Raw genomic sequence first — 19,375 nt, forward strand, 5'->3', positions numbered from 1 at the left:
GTGGAAAAATAAACAATGATTGTGTTATGGTATTAGAATTCCAGATAGTTTTTTTTTCTTTTAAAAATTGACTTGTCTGCAGTATTGTGTGTAAATGTGGTTGAAAGGGGGTATTTAGAGTCGTGTATGTCCCCAGAAGGAAAGCTAGAGGCCAGAACATGCGAATGCACAATTACAGTGAATCCCGTGGTGGACGGCGACCACGACCAACAGCACAAATATAAAAAAAGTTTTTTCATGAACCAGAACAAATATACGACACCATTTCAAGGAGTCGATAATAGAGTGGCGTACGGGGGAAAACACACCTATGCAAAATATGGATTAGGGTTAACCATAATATCTTAATATTCTCTCATCAACAGTAACAAATGTACCACACTGTAACCAAGAAGTTAGGATTTGAGGACTAATTATAATTACTAAATCATTATTTGATATTCCTTTTTACTTTCTGGTGTTTTAGAGTAGACAGAAGGAAATACCTGAAACCTGAACTGTAATCCAACTGCCTTGATCTCTGGTAATGATTGCATAGCCTTTATCTTATGTTCTTGTGATTGTAAAAACCTTGCAACTAACCTTCACTTGTACCCATTTATCCAGTTTTTCAAATTTAAAGTCGTGATCACTAAAGTCAGCCCCTAATGTTTATTAGTGAAGGGCCTTGGGTCAGCCCAGAATTAACCCACCCCAAGTCCAAAGTTATCTTGATAACCAAAGCTGGATCTAACCAAAATGGGCCTGTCTGACATGTGCAGTAGCTTAGACTTTCACCTACAAGTCACCTATACCTCATTATAACACTAAAAGTCACACCCATCATCATATAAGGCTGCCATTTTCTTACATACATTCTGTGACTAAGCATGTAATCAATCTGCACATGCTCAATAATTAGATCACCTATAATTACATCATCTAGAGTCAATGTGCTCATTATCCTATAACCTGCCCATCTTTTTATACTATAAAACTATCAGAATTACTGCTGTTTGGGGAGATAGATTTTTGGGCCGATAGGCCATCTGCTCTCCTGCTCCACAGCTAGCAATAAAACACTTTCTCTCTTTGACCCTGGTGTCTCAGGAATTGGTCATTTAAGCTTATCAGGCAAAAGAATCCTCTGCCTTGGTCCATAACAAGACCAATGATAGGGGTTCAATAATAGGGGGGTAAAAAGGGTATGGGATGTTTTGGGTTTTCTTTTTCTTTTCCTTTTTTTGGAGTAAATAAAATTTTCCAAAATTGATTGTAGTGATGAACACACAACTAAGTGATGATACTGTGAGCCACTGATTGTATACATTGGATGGATTGTATGGTATGTGATATATCTCAGTAAAATTGCACTAAAATTTACCTTGGGGGAAGGGAGTGAAAGAAATGTTCTAAACTGGATTGCAGTGATGGTTGCAGAACTCTATCAATGCTAAAAATCACTGAATTTTATGGTACATAAATTATACCTCAATAAAGTTGTTTTAAAATTTTTACTTGTGCCTAAAAAGAAATGCTAAACTGCTTTAAAAGAAAAGAAAAGAAATGCTAAAGATAGTCCTTCAGGCTGAAGTAAAAGGACACTAGACTCAAAGATACAAGAAGAAATCAAGAACATTGGTAAAAGTAACTACATAGGTAAATATAAAATCCTGTATTATTGTACTTTTGGTTTGTAACTGCCTCCCCATATGACTTAGGCTAATGTGTAAAATAACATTTTAAATCTATGTTAATGGGCATACAATGTATAAAGATGTAATCTGAGATGATAACAATATAAAGGAGATGGGAAAGAGATACACAGAAATAGAGAGTATACTACTGAAACTAGGTTGGTACTAGTCACATTAGGTTTTTAATAGTTTAAGATGTTAATTGTAACTACAAAGGGCAGCCACTAAGAAAATAACTAAAAATATAGAGAAAAGGAAAGAAGGAGGGAATCAAAATGGTATACTACAACAAAGCAACTGTTTTAGTTTCCTGGCTGCTAAAGCAAATATCATTCAGTAGGCTGGCTTAAATAACAAGAATTTATTGGGTCATGGTTTTGAGGCTAGGACAAGTCCAAAATTGAGTTACCATCAAGGCAAAGCCTTTTTCCAGAAGACCGTGGCATTCCAGGGCTGGTTGCCTGGGATCCATGGTCCCTGGATATTCTGTCACTTGGTGTGGCTGTATGTACCCCAGAAAAACATGTTCTTAAGTTTAGTTCATTACTGTGGGTGTGAACCCATTGTAAGTAGGATCTTTTTTTTTTTTCATTTTTATTGAGATTGTTCAGATACCATACAATTATCCAAAGATCCAAAGTGTACAATCACTTGCCCCTGGGTACCCTCATACAGCCGTGCATCCATCACACTTAATTTTTGCTCAATTTTTAGAAACTTTTCATTACTCCAGACAAGAAATAAAGTGAAAGATGAAAAAAGAAAAAAAGAAAAGGAAACTCCAATCCTCCCCTATCCCTAACCAACCCCCCTCAATTGTTGACTCATAGTATTGATATAGTACATTTGTTACTGTTCATGAAAAAATGTTGAAATACTACTAACTGTAGTATATAGTTTGTAATAGGTATATAGTTCTTCCCCATACGCCCCTCCACCATCAACTTCTAATTGTATTGTCATACATTTGTTCCGGTTCATAGAAGTGATTTCTAGTATTTGTACAGTCGATCACGGACACCGCCCACCACAGGATTCAGTTTTATACATTCCCATTCCCGACCTCCAGCCCCCTCCCTGGTGACACACACGACTCCGAGCTTCCCCCTTCCACCTCACTCACACACCATTTGGCGCTGTTAGTTATTCTCCCATCTTGCTACCAACACCCCTGTTCATTTCCAAACATTTAAGTTCATCCTAATTGAACATTCTGCTCATACCAAGCAACCACTCCCCATTCTTAAGCCTCATCCTATATCTTGGTACCTTATATTTCATGTCTATGAGTTTACATATTATAATTAGTTCCTATCAGTGAGACCCTGCAATAGTTGTCCCAATGTGTCTGGCTTACTCCACTCAGTATATTGCCCACGAGGTTTTGTCATCAACTCATTTTTTTTTACATATGGTTTTGTTCACACCCCATACATTCCATCCCAAGTAAATAATCGATGGTTTTCTGCATGGTCATACATTTATGTGTTCACCACCTTCACCACTATCTATATAAGAGCATCTACATTTCTTCCACAAGGCAGGAGGGAGAGTCAAAGAAGGTAGAGAGGCAAAAGAAAGAGGAAAAAAAAATGACAGCTAGGAAGCAGCAAAAGGAAAAATAACCTTAAATCAAAGTAGAATAAAGAATCAGACAATACCACCAATGTCAAGTGTCTAACATGCCTCCCCTATCCCCCCCTCTTATCTGCATTCACCTTGGTATATCACCTTTGTTACATTAAAGGAAGCATAATACAATGATTCTATTAGTTACAGTCTCTAGTTTATGCTGATTGCATCCCTCCCCCAGTGCCTCCCCATTTTTAACACCTTGCAAGGTTGACATTTGCTTGTTCTCCCTCGTAAAAGAACATATTTGTACATTTTATCACAATGGTTGAATACTCTAGATTTCACCAAGTTACACAGTCCCAGTCTTTATCTTTCCTCCTTTCTTGTGGTGTCTCACATGCTCCCCACCTTCCTCTCTCAACCATATTCATAGTTATCTTTGTTCAGTGTACTTACATTGTTGTGCTTCCATCTCCCAAAATTGTGTTCCAAACCACGCATTCCTGTCTTCTATCACCCTGTAGGGCTCCCTTTAGTATTTCCTGTAGGGCAGGTGTCTTGTTCACAAAGTCTCTCATTGTCTGTTTGTCAGAAAATATTTTGAGCTCTCCCTCATATTTGAAGGACAGCTTTGCTGGATACAGGATTCTTGGTTGGCGGTTTTTTCTCTTTCAGTATCTTAAATATATCACACCACTTCCTTCTTGCCTCCATGGTTTCTGCTGAGAGATCCGCACATAGTCTTATTAAGCTTCCTTTGTATGTAATGGATTGCTTTTCTCTTGCTGCTTTCAGGATTCTCTCTTTGTCTTTGACATTTGATAATCTGATTATTAAGTGTCTTGGCGTAGGCCTATTCATATCTCTTCTGTTTGGAGTATGCTGCGCTTCTTGGATCTGTAATTTTATGTCTTTCATAAGAGATGGGAAATTTTCATTAATTATTTCCTCTATTATTGCTTCTGCCCCCTTTCCCTTCTCTTCTCCTTCTGGGACACCAATGATACGTACATTATTGTACTTTGTTTCATCCTTGAGTTCCCGGAGACGTTGCTCATATTTTTTTCATTCTTTTCTCCATCTGCTCCTTTGCGTGCAGGCTTTCAGGTGTTTTGTTCTCCAGTTCCTGAGTGTTTTCTTCTGCCTCTTGAGATCTGCTGTTGTATGTTTCCATTGTGTCTTTCATCTCTTGTGTTGTGCCTTTCATTTCCATAGATTCTACTAGTTGTTTTTTTGAACTTTTGATTTCTGCCATATACATGCCCAGTGCTTCCTTTACAGCCTCTATCTCTTTTGCAATATCTTCTCTAAACTTTTTGAATTGATTTAGCATTAGTTTAAATTCCTGTATCTCAGGTGAAGTGTACATTTGTTCCTTTGACTGGGCCATAACTTTGTTTTTCTTAGTGTAGGTTGTAATTTTCTGTTGTCTAGGCATGGTTTCCTTGGTTATCCAAATCAGGTTTTCCCAGACCAGAACAGGCTCAGGTCCCAGAGGGAAGAAATATTCAGTATCTGGTTTCCCTGCGGGTGTGTCTTAGAAAATTGCTCCACCCTTTGATGCCTCAGGTCACTGTGCTTTTCTGCCCAGCAGGTGACGCCTGTTAGCCTATAATTCTTGACTGGTGTGAGGAGGTATGGCCATGTTCCCCCAGGCTCTGGGGTCTGGTTCTGAATGGAAAGGGCCCCACCCCTTTCCTCCTAGAGAAGACAGACCCCCCAGGTGGAGGTCATTAGCATTTCAATGGTCTCTCTCTCTCTGCTTGTGCTGTCTCCACCCTTCCCAGAGTCACAGCCCTGGAAACTGAAAATGACTGGGGCTTTCTCCACTGAGCCAAAAAAGAAACAGATAGTCCCCTTCAGACCGAGTCCAAGGCGACCGTCCGGCTCTCCCAGGTCAGTCGTCACCCAAAGCCTCTGTCTGTTTTTTGGGGATGTGTACCTGTAGTGAGCAGTTCACACTCGCTACTTAAAACCCCAGTTGGAGCTCAGCTGAGCTGTATTCGCTTGCTGGGAGAGAGCTTCTCTCTGGCACCACGAGGCTTTGCAGCTCGGGCTATGGGGGAGGGGGTCTCACGACTTGGTTCCGCAGGTTTTACTTACAGATTTTATGCTGTGTTCTCGGGCATTCCTCCCAATTCAGGTTGGTGTATGATGAGTGGATGGTCTCGTTTGTCCCCCCGCAGTTATTCTGGGTTATTTACTAGTTGTTTCTGTTTTTTTGTAGTTGTTCCAGGGGGACTACTTAGCTTCCACTCCTCTCTATGCCGCCATCTTGCCCGAGCCCAAGTAGGATCTTCTCTGTTCATTTTTAAACAGTTTTATTCGCATACCATATGACACATCCTACATAAACAGTCAATGATTCCCAGTATAATCACATACTTATGCATTCACCACCACAATCTATATGAGGACCTTTCCATTTCTTCTCCAAAGAAAGAGGAAGAGGAGAAAAAAATGAAAGATAAAAATACAAATGATAGAAGAAAAATAACAATAAAATACAATGATAAGGTCAGAGAACAAAACCACCACCAAGAACCTCATGTCACTTCCTTATATCCCCCTCTTATAGACATTTAGCTTTGGTATATTGCCTTTGTTACAATTAGTGGAAGCATCTTACAAAGTTACAGTTAATTATAGACTCTAGTTTGCATTTATTGTATTTTATCCCTGATACCATACAATTTTCAACACCTTGCAAAGTTGTCATTCATTTGTTCTCCCTCATTTGAAAACATTCTTTTGTTTGTATGTTTAATCGCCATCATTGATCATGCTGGGTTTTGCTGTTATACAATCCTAGTCTTTATCTTCCATTTTTCTTTGTGGTGTCATACTTGCCCTAAGCCTTCATCTTCCAACCATGCTCACACTCATATTTGTTCAGAGTACTTACAATATTGTGTTACCATCACACACTATTATGTTATCCATTCCATCTCTGGATCAATACAATCAATCCTGTTGAATCTTCTCTAATCATTCAGCATCAAATGCCCAATATTTAACCTTTTTCTATCTCCTGATAACCTGTGGTCTTAACTCTCAAATTTTGCTCATCAATGTTAGTCCATATTAGTGAGACCATACAGTACCCTTACTGACAGTCTCCATTTCTACACTCTTCTCTAAACCTCTCTCTCTCTTTACCTATCTGCCTTTAGTGCTCCCTTTAATATTTCTTTTAGAGCGAGTATCTTTTTCACAAACTTTCTCCACGTCTGTTTGTCTGAAAATATTTTAAACTCTCCCTCATTTTTAAAGGACAGTTTTGTCAGATATAGAGTTCTTGGTTGGTAGTTTTTCCTTTCAGTATCTTAAATTTATTGTATGACTGCCTTCTTGCCTCCATGGTTTCTACTTAGAAATCCACATATATCTTATCAAACTTCCTTTATATGTGATGGATAATTTTCTCTTGCTGCTTTCAGAATTCTCTTTGTCTTTGATATTTGATAATCTGATTATTAATTTTCTTGGAGTTAGTCTACTCATATGTATTCTGTTTGGGGTATCTTCTGCTTTTTTGGATCTGTAATTTTAGGTCTTTTATAAGAGATGGGAAATTTTCAGTGATTATTTCCTCTGTTGTTCTTTCTGCGCCTTTTCCCTTCTCTTCTCCTTCTGGGACATCCATAACACTTGAGTTTGTACTTTGACTCTCTTTCTTAACTCCCCAACTGCCTGGGTCAGTGCTCACAACTGAAAATGCCTGAGGCTTTCTTTAATGAGCTACTTAGAATGAGAGAGAAAAAAAGGAAAAAAGAAGTCCCCTTTTCAGAACCATTCCCCAGCCTTCCAGTTTACCATGCAAGAACTGGAGTTGGTACCCAGTTCTGTGTGCCCCTTTTCTTGGCACACAGCTCTTTTCCTGTATTCTGAGCTCAGTGGACTCCAAAAGCTTCTGTCTTTATTTATTTATGTTTTTTTTTCCTTCAGTCCTGCCTCTTCTCTTTCAGGAGAAAGTCCTAAGTTCCTTTCCTGCTTATCTGGGTCCATAGCATGTATTCAGTTGTCCTAATTTGTTAATTAAAACCACAATTGGAGCTTGGTTTAGCTATAATCCATTGTTCACAGCAGGGATTGCTTCTTTTTCCCACAAGGGCATGTTTGATCTCAGCCTGCCATGCCAGTTGGGGTGGGGTGCTGGCTCGGATTTTGAAGAGCTTTACTTACAATTCCAGGCTGCAATCTCAGCCATTCCACCCAATGCAGACTGGTGTACTTTGTGTGTTCAGTCATGATGTCCCCCCATCAGTTGTTTCAGCCTATTTTATAGTTATTCCTGGCTATTTACTAGTTGTTCTAGAGGACTTACTAAATTCCACACCTTCCTATTCCACCATCTTGCACCACTTCCTTTCTTCCTTTTTAATGTATGAATTTAGAGCTATAAATTTCCCTCTCAGCAACATCTTCCTTGCATCCTGCAGGTTTTGATATTTTGTGTTCTCATTTTCCTTCATCTATAGATATTTACCAATTTCTATTGCAATTTCTTTTTTGACCCATTCATTGTTTAGAAGTGTGTTGTTTAACCTCCACATATTTGTGAATATTCTGGTTCTTTGCTGGCTATTGAGTTTTAGTTGTGTTCCAGTATGATCTCAGAATGTGCTTTGAATACTTTCAATCTTTTTAAATTTATTGAGACTAGTTTTGTGCAGCACCTATGCCTATGATCTATCCTGGAAAATGTTCCATGAGCACTAGAGAAGAATGTATATCCTGGTAATTTGAGATGTAATGCTCTCTATATGTCTGTTAAGTCTAATACATTTATCAAATTATTTAGGTTTTCAATTTCCTTATTGGTACCCTGGTTGTTCTATCTACAGAAGAGAGTGGTGTCTTGAAGTCTTCCAATGTTATTGTAGAAAAATCTGTTGCTCCCTTCAATTTTGCACTTTGGAGCACCTTGATTGGTTGCATATACATTTATGACTGTTATTTCTTCTTGGTGAATTGACCCTTTTATTGATATATAGTGTCCTTCCTTGTCTATTAAGATACCTTTGCCTTTAAAGTTTATTTTGTCTGGTATTCATATACCTGCCCCTGCTTTCTTTAGGCTGCAGCTTGCTTGGAATATTTTTTCCATCCTTTCATTTTCAATCTCTTTGTGTCATTGGGTCTAAGATGAGTCTCTTCTAAACAGCATATCAATGGATCATAGTTTTAAATCCATTCTGCCAATCTGTAACTTTTAATTGGGGAGTTTAATCCAGTCATATTCAAAGTTATTACTCTGAAGGCACTTCTTGAACCACCCATCTTTTCCTTTGGTTTTTATTTATGCGATCTATTCTACTCTGTTTCTTTTTCTTCCTTTAAGTTACCCTTAATAATATGCTTCAGTTTTGTGTCCTTTTCCAGACATATCTCTCCTTTATTTTATATCTCAGCTGGTAGAACTCCCTTTATTATTTCTTACAGAGCAGGTCCCTTGTTAACAAATTATCTTGGCCTTTGTCTGTGAAAATTTTAAACTCTCCTTCAATTTTGAAGGAGAATTTTGTGGGATAAAGAATTCTTGGCTGGCAATCTCTCTCTTTCAGAATCTTAAATATTTCATACCACTGCCTTCTAGCCTCCATGGTACCTGCTGAATTGCCAGCACTTACTGTTACATGGTTTCACTTGTATGTGGTGAATTGCTTCTTTCTTGCTGCTTTCAGTACTTTCTCTTTCTCTTCATCATTTGACATTCTTCTTAGTATATACCTCATGGTGGGTTTATTTGGATTTACTCTATTTCAAGTTTGCTATTTATGTCATCTAGAAATGTTGGGCAGTTTTCCTCAACTGTGTCTTCAAATAAATGTCTAGCCCTTTACTCTTCTACTTCTGAGATAGCAATGATTCTTATATTTGTGCACTTCATGTTGTCCATCATTTCCCTGAGATTCATTTCAGATTTTTCCATTTTTTTCACTATTTGTTCTTTTGTGCATTTGCATTCAATTTTCCTGTCCTCTAGTTCACTTATTCTTTCTTCTACCTCTTCAAATCTGCTGTTGTGTGCTGTTTGAAGAGGTAGAAGTATATTATTAATTTGATCAACAGTATCTTTTATTTCCATAAAATCTGTTACTTTTTGTTTTCTCTTTCAGAATTTTCTTCCTGCTATTCTAGAATCTTCTTGATGTCCTTTATGTCTTTAGCCAGCCCATTGAAGTTGTTTTGGAAATTTGTGTATACTTCTTTGATTAATTTCTCCAAGTTCTGTGTCTCCCCTGGCTTTTTAATTTCGTCATTTGGCTTGTCCATATCTTCTTGGGTCTTCATTTCCTTTGTGATTTTCTGTTGATGTTGTAGCATTTGATTGTCTTGACAAGGTTATTTTGGGAAATGCAGGATTATTTGACATTTATATATTTTTTGGCAGAGCCACAGCTTGCTGGAGTGCCTTCTCCCTGTATTCCCAGCAGATGGTGGTCTTGAGCCACCTCTCATCCTCAAGCCAGCTTTCTCTCAACTTTACCTGCTTACTGAGTGTGGTCCAAACCAGGTGGAAATCCAATCAGCACACCAGTTCTCAATATGCACTGGAGACTGCAAACACTGTGAGTGTATTGTGGGTCCTGTGCACTTTGGCAGGGAGTCTGCTTAAAGGTACCATGTGTCTGGTGATTCCCAGGCCTCTAAGTGCATCATTCTTTGGCTGTGGGTCTGTGCTTCTCACCCTCCAGTTCAATCATGCCCTGCTCCCTGCATATCATGTAGCTGTGAGCCTCTGGGGTGTGGGTGGGGCTCCTGGGGCTTCTGTGTGGTGCTCTCACTTATCCCCACCTCTTGCCCATGCACACTATGGACTTCTGTGGAGGGAGAGTAAATGCAGTCAACATAGATCCACTGTTTCCTGGGTTCCCCCATGAGAGCTCCCAGCTATGTGGCTGAGGAGTATTATCTCCACAGATAATTACTGAGATGTGTGTACAGGAGTGGAGAGCTGCTCCTTCCCCTGCTCAGCCTGGAAATAAGTTTTAAGATTGGGAAGTGAGGGTCCTCCAACTTCATTCTTCTTTTACAAATGACTTTAGCTATTTATGACTTCTTGCCTTTCCATATAAATTTGATGATTGGCTTTTCCATTTCTGCAAAGAATCTTTTTAGAATTTTTATTGGACTGCATTGAATCTACAAATTGCTTTGGGTAGGACAGATATCTTAATGATATTTAGTCCTCCAATCCATGAACATGAATTATTCTTCCTTTTATTTAGGTATACTTTGACTTATTTTAGCTCCATTTTGTAGTTTTCTCTGTATAATCCTTTACTTACTTGTTTAGATTTATTCCTAGATATTTGATTCTTTCAATTGTTACTGTGAATGGAATTTCTTCTTGATTTGTTATTCTGATTGTTCATTGCTTGCACACAGAGACACTACTGATTTTGGGGGGTTGATCTTGTACCCTGCCACTTTGCTAAATTTTTGTATTAGCTTTAGGAATTTTGTTGTGGGTTTTTAAGGATTTTCTGTATATAGGTTCATATCATCTGCAAGTAGCATATGTTTTATTTCTTCCTATCCATATTAGATGCATTTTAGTTTTTTTCTTGCCTTATTGTTCTGGCAAGAGCTTCCAGTACAATGTTGAATAACAGTGGTAACAGTGGACATCATTTCCTTTTTCCTGATCTTACAGGGAAAGCTTTCAGTCTTTACTGTTAAGTAGGATGTTAGCTGTGAGCTTTTCTGATAGGCCCTTTATCATGTTGAGGTTGTTTCCTTCTATCCTTAGTGTTCTAAGTATTTTTATTAAGAAATAGTGCTGTATTTTGTCAAATGCTTATCCTGTATCAGTTGAGATGATCATGTGTTTTTTCCTTCATTGTGTTAATATAGTGTATATACATTAATTGATTTTCTTATGTTGAACCACCCTTGCATACCAGGGATAAATCCCACATAATCATGGTTTACAATTCTTTCAGTATGCTTCTAAATTTGGTTTGATAGTATTTTTTTGAGGATTTTTGCATGTATATTCATGGGAGATATAGTTCTCTACTTTCCCTTTCTTGTGTTATTTCTATCCAGCTTTGGCATGAGATTGTTTTTGGCCTCCGAATGTTTTAGGGAATTTTTCCTCCTCTTCAATTTTTTAAAGAGTTGGGCAGGATTGGAATTAAGTCCTCTTGGAATGTTTGACAGAAATCCTCTGTGAAGCCAGGTAATCCCAGGCTTTTCTTCATTGAGGGGGTTTTGAGTACTGATTCAGTCTATTTACTAATAATTTGTTTGTTGAGATCTTCTTTCTTTTTGACTCAATGTAGGTAGTTTGTGTGTTTCTGAGAATTTGTTCATTCCAACTAGGTTATCTGATTTGTTGTCATGTAGTTGTTTATAGTATCCTCTTATACTACTTTTTATTGCAGTAGGTTCATTAACATCCCTCTTTTCACTTCTAATTTTATTTATTTGTATCCTGTCTCTCTTTTGCTTTGTCAGTCTAACTAAAGCTTTGTCAATTTCATGGATCTTTTCAAAGAACCAAATTTTGGTTTTGGTTGTTCTCTCTACTGTTTTTTTTTTTTTTTTCTATATCATTTATCTCTGTCCTTCACTTTATTTCCTTCCTTCTGTTCACTTTGTGTTTAGTTTGCTGTTCTTTTTTTAGTTCTTCCAGTTTTTCAGTTAGGTCTCTGATTTGAAGTCTTCTTTTTTAATGTAAACACTTAGAGCTTACATTGAGCACTTCTTTTATTGCTTCCCTTAACTTTTTGCATGTTGCATTCTCATTTTCACTTGCTTCAAAATATTTCCTAATTGTGCTTCTGATTTCCACTTTAGTGAAATGGTTGTTTAAGACTATGTTGTTTAATTTACACATATTTGTGAAATATACATTTTTTCACTGTCATTGATTTCTAGCTTCATTCTGTTGTGGTCAAAGAATATATCTTGTATGATTTAAATATTTTTATATTTATTTAGACTTGTTTTGTGACATAACATATAGTCTATCTTTGAGAATGATCCTTGTGCACTTGTGACAAATGTGTGTTCTATTTTTATTGGGATTAGTGTTCTCTCTCTCTCTCTCTCTCTATATATATATATATATATATATATATATATATATATATATATATATCAAGTCTAGTTGGTTTAGCATATCATTCAAGTTCTGTACCTCCTTAGTGATCTTCTAACTAAATATTCTATCCATTATTCAGAGTGGTGTGTTTAAATCTCATACTCTTGGGAAGAACTGTCAATTTCTCCTTCAAGTCTGTCAGTATTTGCTTCATATATTTGGGGACCCTCTTGTTAGATATATGTATTTATAATGTTACATCTTGTTTGATTGTTCCCTTTACCAGTGTACAATGACCATCTTTGCCCCTCATAACTGTTTTTGCTTAAAGTCTATGTTATGCAATATTGGTATAGCCATCCCAGCTCTCTTTTTGTTGCTAATTTCATAATATGTGTTTTCCATCCTTTCACCCTCAACATACGTGTATCATTGAATTTAAGGTGAGTCTCTTGAAGGCAGCATATAATTTTGTCATGCTTTTTTATCCATTCTCCCAAAGTATGCCTTTTGACTGGGGAGTTTAATCCATTTGCATTTAAAGTCACTACTGATAGTACCAGAATTTCTTCTTCTACTTTTCTATTTAGCCATTCTAGGTCATATCTTTTTTGTCCCTCACTTTGGTTAATAACTACTTTTATATTTATTTGCTTTTCAGAGTTGTACCATATTGAGTGTTTTCTCATTTCCATCTGGATATATTTTTTCACCTATTTTCCTTGCGGTTACTATGGGGTTAAAATTTAATACACTAAATATATAACAACCTTACTTGGTTTGAAACCACCTTAAATTCCATAGTGTACATATAAAATTTTTCTATACCCCTCTATCTCCCTACTGTATTTTTACAATTGTTAGCACTTATATCTTTGTACATGGCATGTTAAAAAATGTAGGTTTATCATTACATTTTAGACATTTGCATTTCCATCTGTAGGAAGAAAGCAGTGGGGTTACATACCAAACAATACACTACAATAATACTGGCATTTATAATTACCCAGATGGTTATCTTTACTGCAGGTCTTTATTTCTTTATGCTACTTTGAACCACTGTCAAGCGTCCTCTCCTTTCTGTCTGATAACCTCTTTTTAGCATTGCTTGTAGGTGAGGTTTTGTGATGATGAACTCCCTTAGCTTTTGTTTATCTGATGATGTCTTAATCTCTCCCTCATTTTTGAAAAATAATTTCTCTATATAAAATTCCTTTCTGGCAGTTGTTTTCCTTCAGCACTTTCAGTAATTAACCCACTACCTTCTTGCTTCCATGGTTTTTGATGAGAAATTGGAACTCAGTCTAATTTGGACTCCCTTATACATGACACATTGCTTTTCTCTTGCACCTTTCACAACTCTCTCCTTGTCCTTTGCCCTTGATGGTGTGATCAATAAAGAATGGGGTGTATTTTTCATGTTTATCATGTCTTGTGTTCTCTTAGCTTCTTGGATTTTCAGTTATGCCTTCTGTTAAGCTTGGGAAGTTCTCTGTCATTTTTTATTTGGCTATTGTTTCTTCCCCTTTCTCTCTTTCTTCTCCTTCTGAGACTCCCATTATGCATATATTGGTGCACTTGATGGTGTCCCAAAGGTTCCTTAGGCTATTTTTGCTTTTAATGCTTATTTTTTCTTTCTGCTCCTCTGCCTAGCTCATTTCATGTGTCTTGTCTTCAAGTTACTGACTTTTTTCTGCCAGCTCCAATCTGCTCTTAAAACCCTCCTGGGGATTTTTCATCTCAGTTATTGTGGTCTTCAACTTCAGGAGTTATGTGTAATTTCTTTTTAAAATTTCTGTTTCTTTACCTAGACTCCCATATAGCTCATTCATTGTTTGCCTGATATCATTTAGTTCTTTCTCTGTGCTTTCCTTCAACTCCTTTAATATTTTTATGACCATTTTTAAAGAGGCTGCAAAGAACACAGTTGGACCCCTACTTTATACCATGTAGAAAAATTAACTCTGGGTGGATCAAGGAACTAAACATAAGGACTGAAACTATAGAAATCCTGGAAGAAAACATAAGGGGAACTTTCATAACCTTGTTTTCTGTGTGGTTAAAAATATGAATAAGCAACTTTTATTAGGTCACTAAAAAGAGAACAAAGAGGAACATTTTAAAGGCAGATACTTTTCAAAAACATTATTATATTATGATAAAAAACTGAGTCCTTCTTGTTGTTAGTAACATAGAATAGAAAAATTATGAATGAGTTGGAGTCAGTTGTACCTGACTTCTATTCCTAAGATTAGAGCTTCCAGTCACCACCTCTACACAGTTCACTAGAGATTATTCCCAAGTAGCCACAATATCATCACCTAAATAGAATCACAGGAAGAACAATCTCCTTAAATGTCTAACTGGAGAGAAATTATACATGTAAAAATTAAGACAAACACCAGTGCTGGAACATTTGTCTAAAAATAAAATGCTGGGAAAATAAGATACAAAAATATTTCAATTAAAAATAATTTTGCACAATTTTACAAGTGTGAATGACTCCTAAAAATGTTTTAATTAGTTCTTTATTTTCCTCAGACAATATTATACTATAAAAAGAGGGTTGACCCAAAAAGAATTATAGGAAAACCATAGTATAACTTTAAAATTGCATGTTTTTTAACTGTTTATGTTAAAAAAGGAAGTCTATAGCTCAGTATACAGTAATATACTCTATTTTGAACTTTATGGAAGAAAATTTGGTTTTCAATAGACTTATTTCATGAGATATTTTCAAAGTCCCTAGGACAGTATAGGGGATTAAACAAGAATGTGTGCCATGTGCTGAGCAGGCAGGATGAGGAGAGGGTTTTGGAAATGTAGAATAGGAGTGCCTGATTCTATGGCATCATTTTATTTACTGTTTTATGTTTTATCAAAGTTATACATTGTCTTGGTTTTAAAAGAGCCAAGAAGTTCTACAAAGCTTGTTCTGAAAAAAAAATAGCCATCCCAATCTCCACATTTCCCATTTGCCCTTCTTCAAAGGCAATGATTCTTTTGGAATTTACTTCTATATTCCTAAGCCTATGTTGGTACTTCTTGCTTTTGTAATTTTAGGCATTATTGATTTCCCGTTACAAAAAATAAAGAACTGTTCTTTATGTACCCTCACCCCTGCTTTCTCCTCCTACCAATATCCTCTCCATAGGAGTATCATTACTTGGTTTAATATGTTCAATGAAGATGTCAGCATGCACATCTGCAGCTGGCCCATGGGATATATTATGAATTCTTTTCTTTCCCTGGTTAAATTTATAGCTCCCTAGTTTTTTCATTTTCTTGCTTCTCATGTCATAATTTAACCAAAACTCCTTTCCAGTTTTCCAAATCTCTCCAAATATTCTGATGCATTAGGTAGTCTACAAATTTCATCTTTTTTTTAAGGCATCTGCCCTAATCCAATCTGGCAGGCTGCTATCCAGTGGGGGAAAAATACTGCCAGGGAGAACTCCAAAATCAGGGTCTCAGCAGGGGTCCTTGGGCTGAATCTGTCCAAAGGCTCCTCCTGTGCAGCTTCTCAATGAGAAGGAGTAAGACTTGGCAAAAGGAACTCTCCTCAGTTCACTGTAAGCATATACTGCCACACACACTGTAGCTATTCTCTGAGAACAAATCCAAGGGCAACTTCAGAAACCAAACAGCAAAAGAAAATGGTCTAAAGAGGAAGGCACAGCAACTTAGATGCACTTTCATTGGAATTTGGCACAGGGAGTTTCCGGCTTGGAGTCCTTGGCAGGTGGCCAGTTCTAGGGCAGGAGCAAAATCTACAATCCACCCACTAATCTATGCCATGGTGACACAAGCCATCATCAGCAAGAGATGCCATAACTGATGATGAATACTCTTAGTCATTTTAAATACAGCAAACCATTCTACATGAGTATTGTGCTGTGATCCTCTGGATACAAGTGATATTCCTACCCTTCAATCACATCCTTTCCAATACATGTCAGAGAAATGTAGTGTGAATCAATATTCACCACAGGAATTATTTAATTGCTCAGGAAATGTTCCTGCAACTACTGAGAACATTTCCATTTTCTTCTCTGTTCTGATCTGGATCTTTCCCAATTTCTACCATCACCTGCACTTTATTTTCTAATTAGAAAATAATCATTAACTATATAAAAACCATGAACAATAATAACTAGTGACATAAAAATCCAACCCATCTTTTACTAAAAATGGCTAAATTATGACAATTTTATTTCTATTTTTAAAAAATGAGTTGATTTAATCAATGACTGGGGGCATAGGGAATTAGGCACTGTCACATACAAAATCGTATATTATTCAGGGCAAATCTTAATTGCTGTTGACTTCCTCACAAGGAATAGCTTCAGGAATGCCTAAAAGACTTGACATAATGTGAATCTAAAATATCTTTTCTGAAATTTGGTTCCTTGGGCCAGAGGAAGGTCTCTACTGTAGTTGATGGTACAAGTAGATCTCATGTACTGTTTACAGGCATCACTGCCAGATTCTCTGCCACCACCAGTATGTTTTTCACCTCCAAATGCACCTCTGATCTTGCCCCCACTCATTGGAATATTGACATTTACAGTGCTACAGTCTGATCCTTTCAGTCCAAACCAGCAGAAGATTCTGCCCAAATCCTTGGTAAATATGCTACTTTAAAGTCCCTGTTTTACTTCATTATTCCATGCAAAGACCTCTTCTTCATTCTTGAATTTAAAGACATAAAGAACTAGGGCAAAGGTCTATGTGTGCACAGTGGGTGCAATATGGGCAAGAACTGTCATGATTGTCAGTTATACATAATTTCCAGGGCAATTCATCACCTTGCCAACATAGACCACTGTGCCACCTTCTTTCTTTACTTCTTCCACTGCCACAAGGAACATGCTCACTGCATGTTTGGTGTGGAGTGGCCCATAGAGAACATTAGAGTCCCATGGGTTCCTAACATGGATCTGTGCATGGGCCCTTTTAAATTTATTTACAACTTCATCATGGATACTTTCATGTAAAAACCATTGCCTTTCAGTCATACACCTCTGGTCAGCTGTCCCCACAGTCACAAAGAGAGCTGATAGAATGACTAAGCTGAGGTCTGCATCCTCAAAAGCAACAATAACATTGTTTCCCCCAAACTCTAATAAATTTCTCCCAAACCTCTCCTGCACCATAATAGACACCTGTTTCCTTACCTCGGTGCTCCTGGTGAAGGACAGCAGGTCCATCCACTCATCTTTGGCCACTGCTGTGCCAATATCTGCTCCACCACAAGTCAAGGAACAAATTGCACCTGACAGTTTGTTGTCCTCCAGAACCTTTGCAATTATCTTTGTGACAGCTACGCTAATGAGGGACATTGTTGGAATACCTTTCCAGAGATAGGTGTTCCCACAGATCATTGCAATGACAATGTTCCAGCCATACACTTCCACAGGGAAGTTGAATGCAGTGATGATTCCAACCAGGCCTACAGGACTCCACTGTTCAATAAGCACATGGCCAGGACTTTCAGAAGGCAGGCTGGGTCCCCAATCATCCTCAATAAGCCAAAAACAAAATCACAAATATCCACATATTCTTGAACTTCTCCCACACTTTCTACTAACGTTTTCCTCATCTCTAAAGACACCAAATTTCCTAGCACTTGGATCTTCTCTTACAAGACACCACCAATCTGTCTTACTATTTCTCCTTGCTTTGGAGCAGGTATATCCACCCATATTTTCCATGTTTCTCTTGCTTTGTTTACAGTTTCTTCATCGTCTGTCACACTAGCCTGTTGGTCTCTTGCTATTGGTTTATTGTTAGCAGGACAAGAGGTTGTAATAACCTCTCCCTGGCCTCCCCAGTTTCCATTATGCATGCCCTCATTTTCCTCACAGAGCCCCAGATCCTTCAGCCAAGCATACTGGGGCTGATTGATCAGCAGCATTGACATGAAGGAAACAGGCCTGTTACAAAGTCCTGAAATTCTTGCTTCTCTTGGTTACTTGCAAGCACAGTGAAGAAGGAAATTCCACATACTGAGCACCAGATGCATGGCCATAACTTTGGTTTTTTAATGATTACTTAAATATGACACCAATTGCATGACCATCAAAAGAGAAACTAGATAAAATGTTCTTTGTGAAATTCCAATACATTTTTTTATGTCAGCATACACTACTAATAAAGTGCAAAGAGAACCCACAGAGTGATAGAAAATAATTGCTAATGACATATTTCATAAGGCCTTAATGTCCAGAATATATAAAGAACTGCTGTGACTGAGCAACTAAGATATATCACGTAATCAAAAAATTAGCAAAGAAATTGAAAAGACATTCCTCCAAAGAATATTCACAACTTTCCAATAAGCACATGAAAACATGCACAGCACATTGGTCAACAGGGAAATGCAAAGGCAAACCATGTTGAGATAACACTTCAAACCCACTAAGATGGCTATTTATAACAAAAAGAAAAACAGCAATGAGTTTTGACCAGGGTGTGGAGAAATGAGTATCCTTATATAGTTCTGGTGGTATTATAAAATGGTGCAGCCTCTGTGGAAACAATTTGGTGGTTCCCCATTCCCACTTCTTGGTATATACCCCAAAGTATTGAAAGCAGGGACTCCACCAGATATTTATACAGCAATATTTATAGCAGCATTATTCACAGTAACCAAAAGGTGGAAACAACCCAAGTATCCATTAACTGATGAACGGGGGATGAACAAAGTAAATTGTACACACAATGGAATATTATTTAGCTGCAGTAAATGAAATAAGTTCTTATTCATGCTACAATGTGGAAGATCCTTGATGACAATATTTTGAGTGAATTAAGCCAGACACAAAAAGACAAACATTGTATGATCTCACTTACATGAAATAACTAGAAGAAACAAATTTCATAGACAAATACTGATTTTAGCTTACCTGGGGCCAGGATTGGGGGAAGGAAAGTTATGGCTTAATAGATGCAAAGTGTATCTTTGAGGTGAGAATAGTTTGAGGTAATGGGTGTTGGTGATGGTAGCACATATTGCGAATGTAATTAATACTACATTTGTATACCTGAACGTGATAAAATGGGA

At 37.3% G+C, this 19,375-nt stretch overlaps 1 pseudogene; it reads right to left on the bottom strand.

Moving 5' to 3' along the window:
- Window positions 1–16,664: 16,664 nt before the first annotated feature.
- Window positions 16,665–18,271, bottom strand: LOC119522238 (annotated as a pseudogene).
- Window positions 18,272–19,375: the final 1,104 nt, after the last annotated feature.

Source organism: Choloepus didactylus, chromosome X, assembly GCF_015220235.1.
Source record: "Choloepus didactylus isolate mChoDid1 chromosome X, mChoDid1.pri, whole genome shotgun sequence".
Lineage (NCBI taxonomy): Eukaryota > Metazoa > Chordata > Mammalia > Pilosa > Megalonychidae > Choloepus > Choloepus didactylus.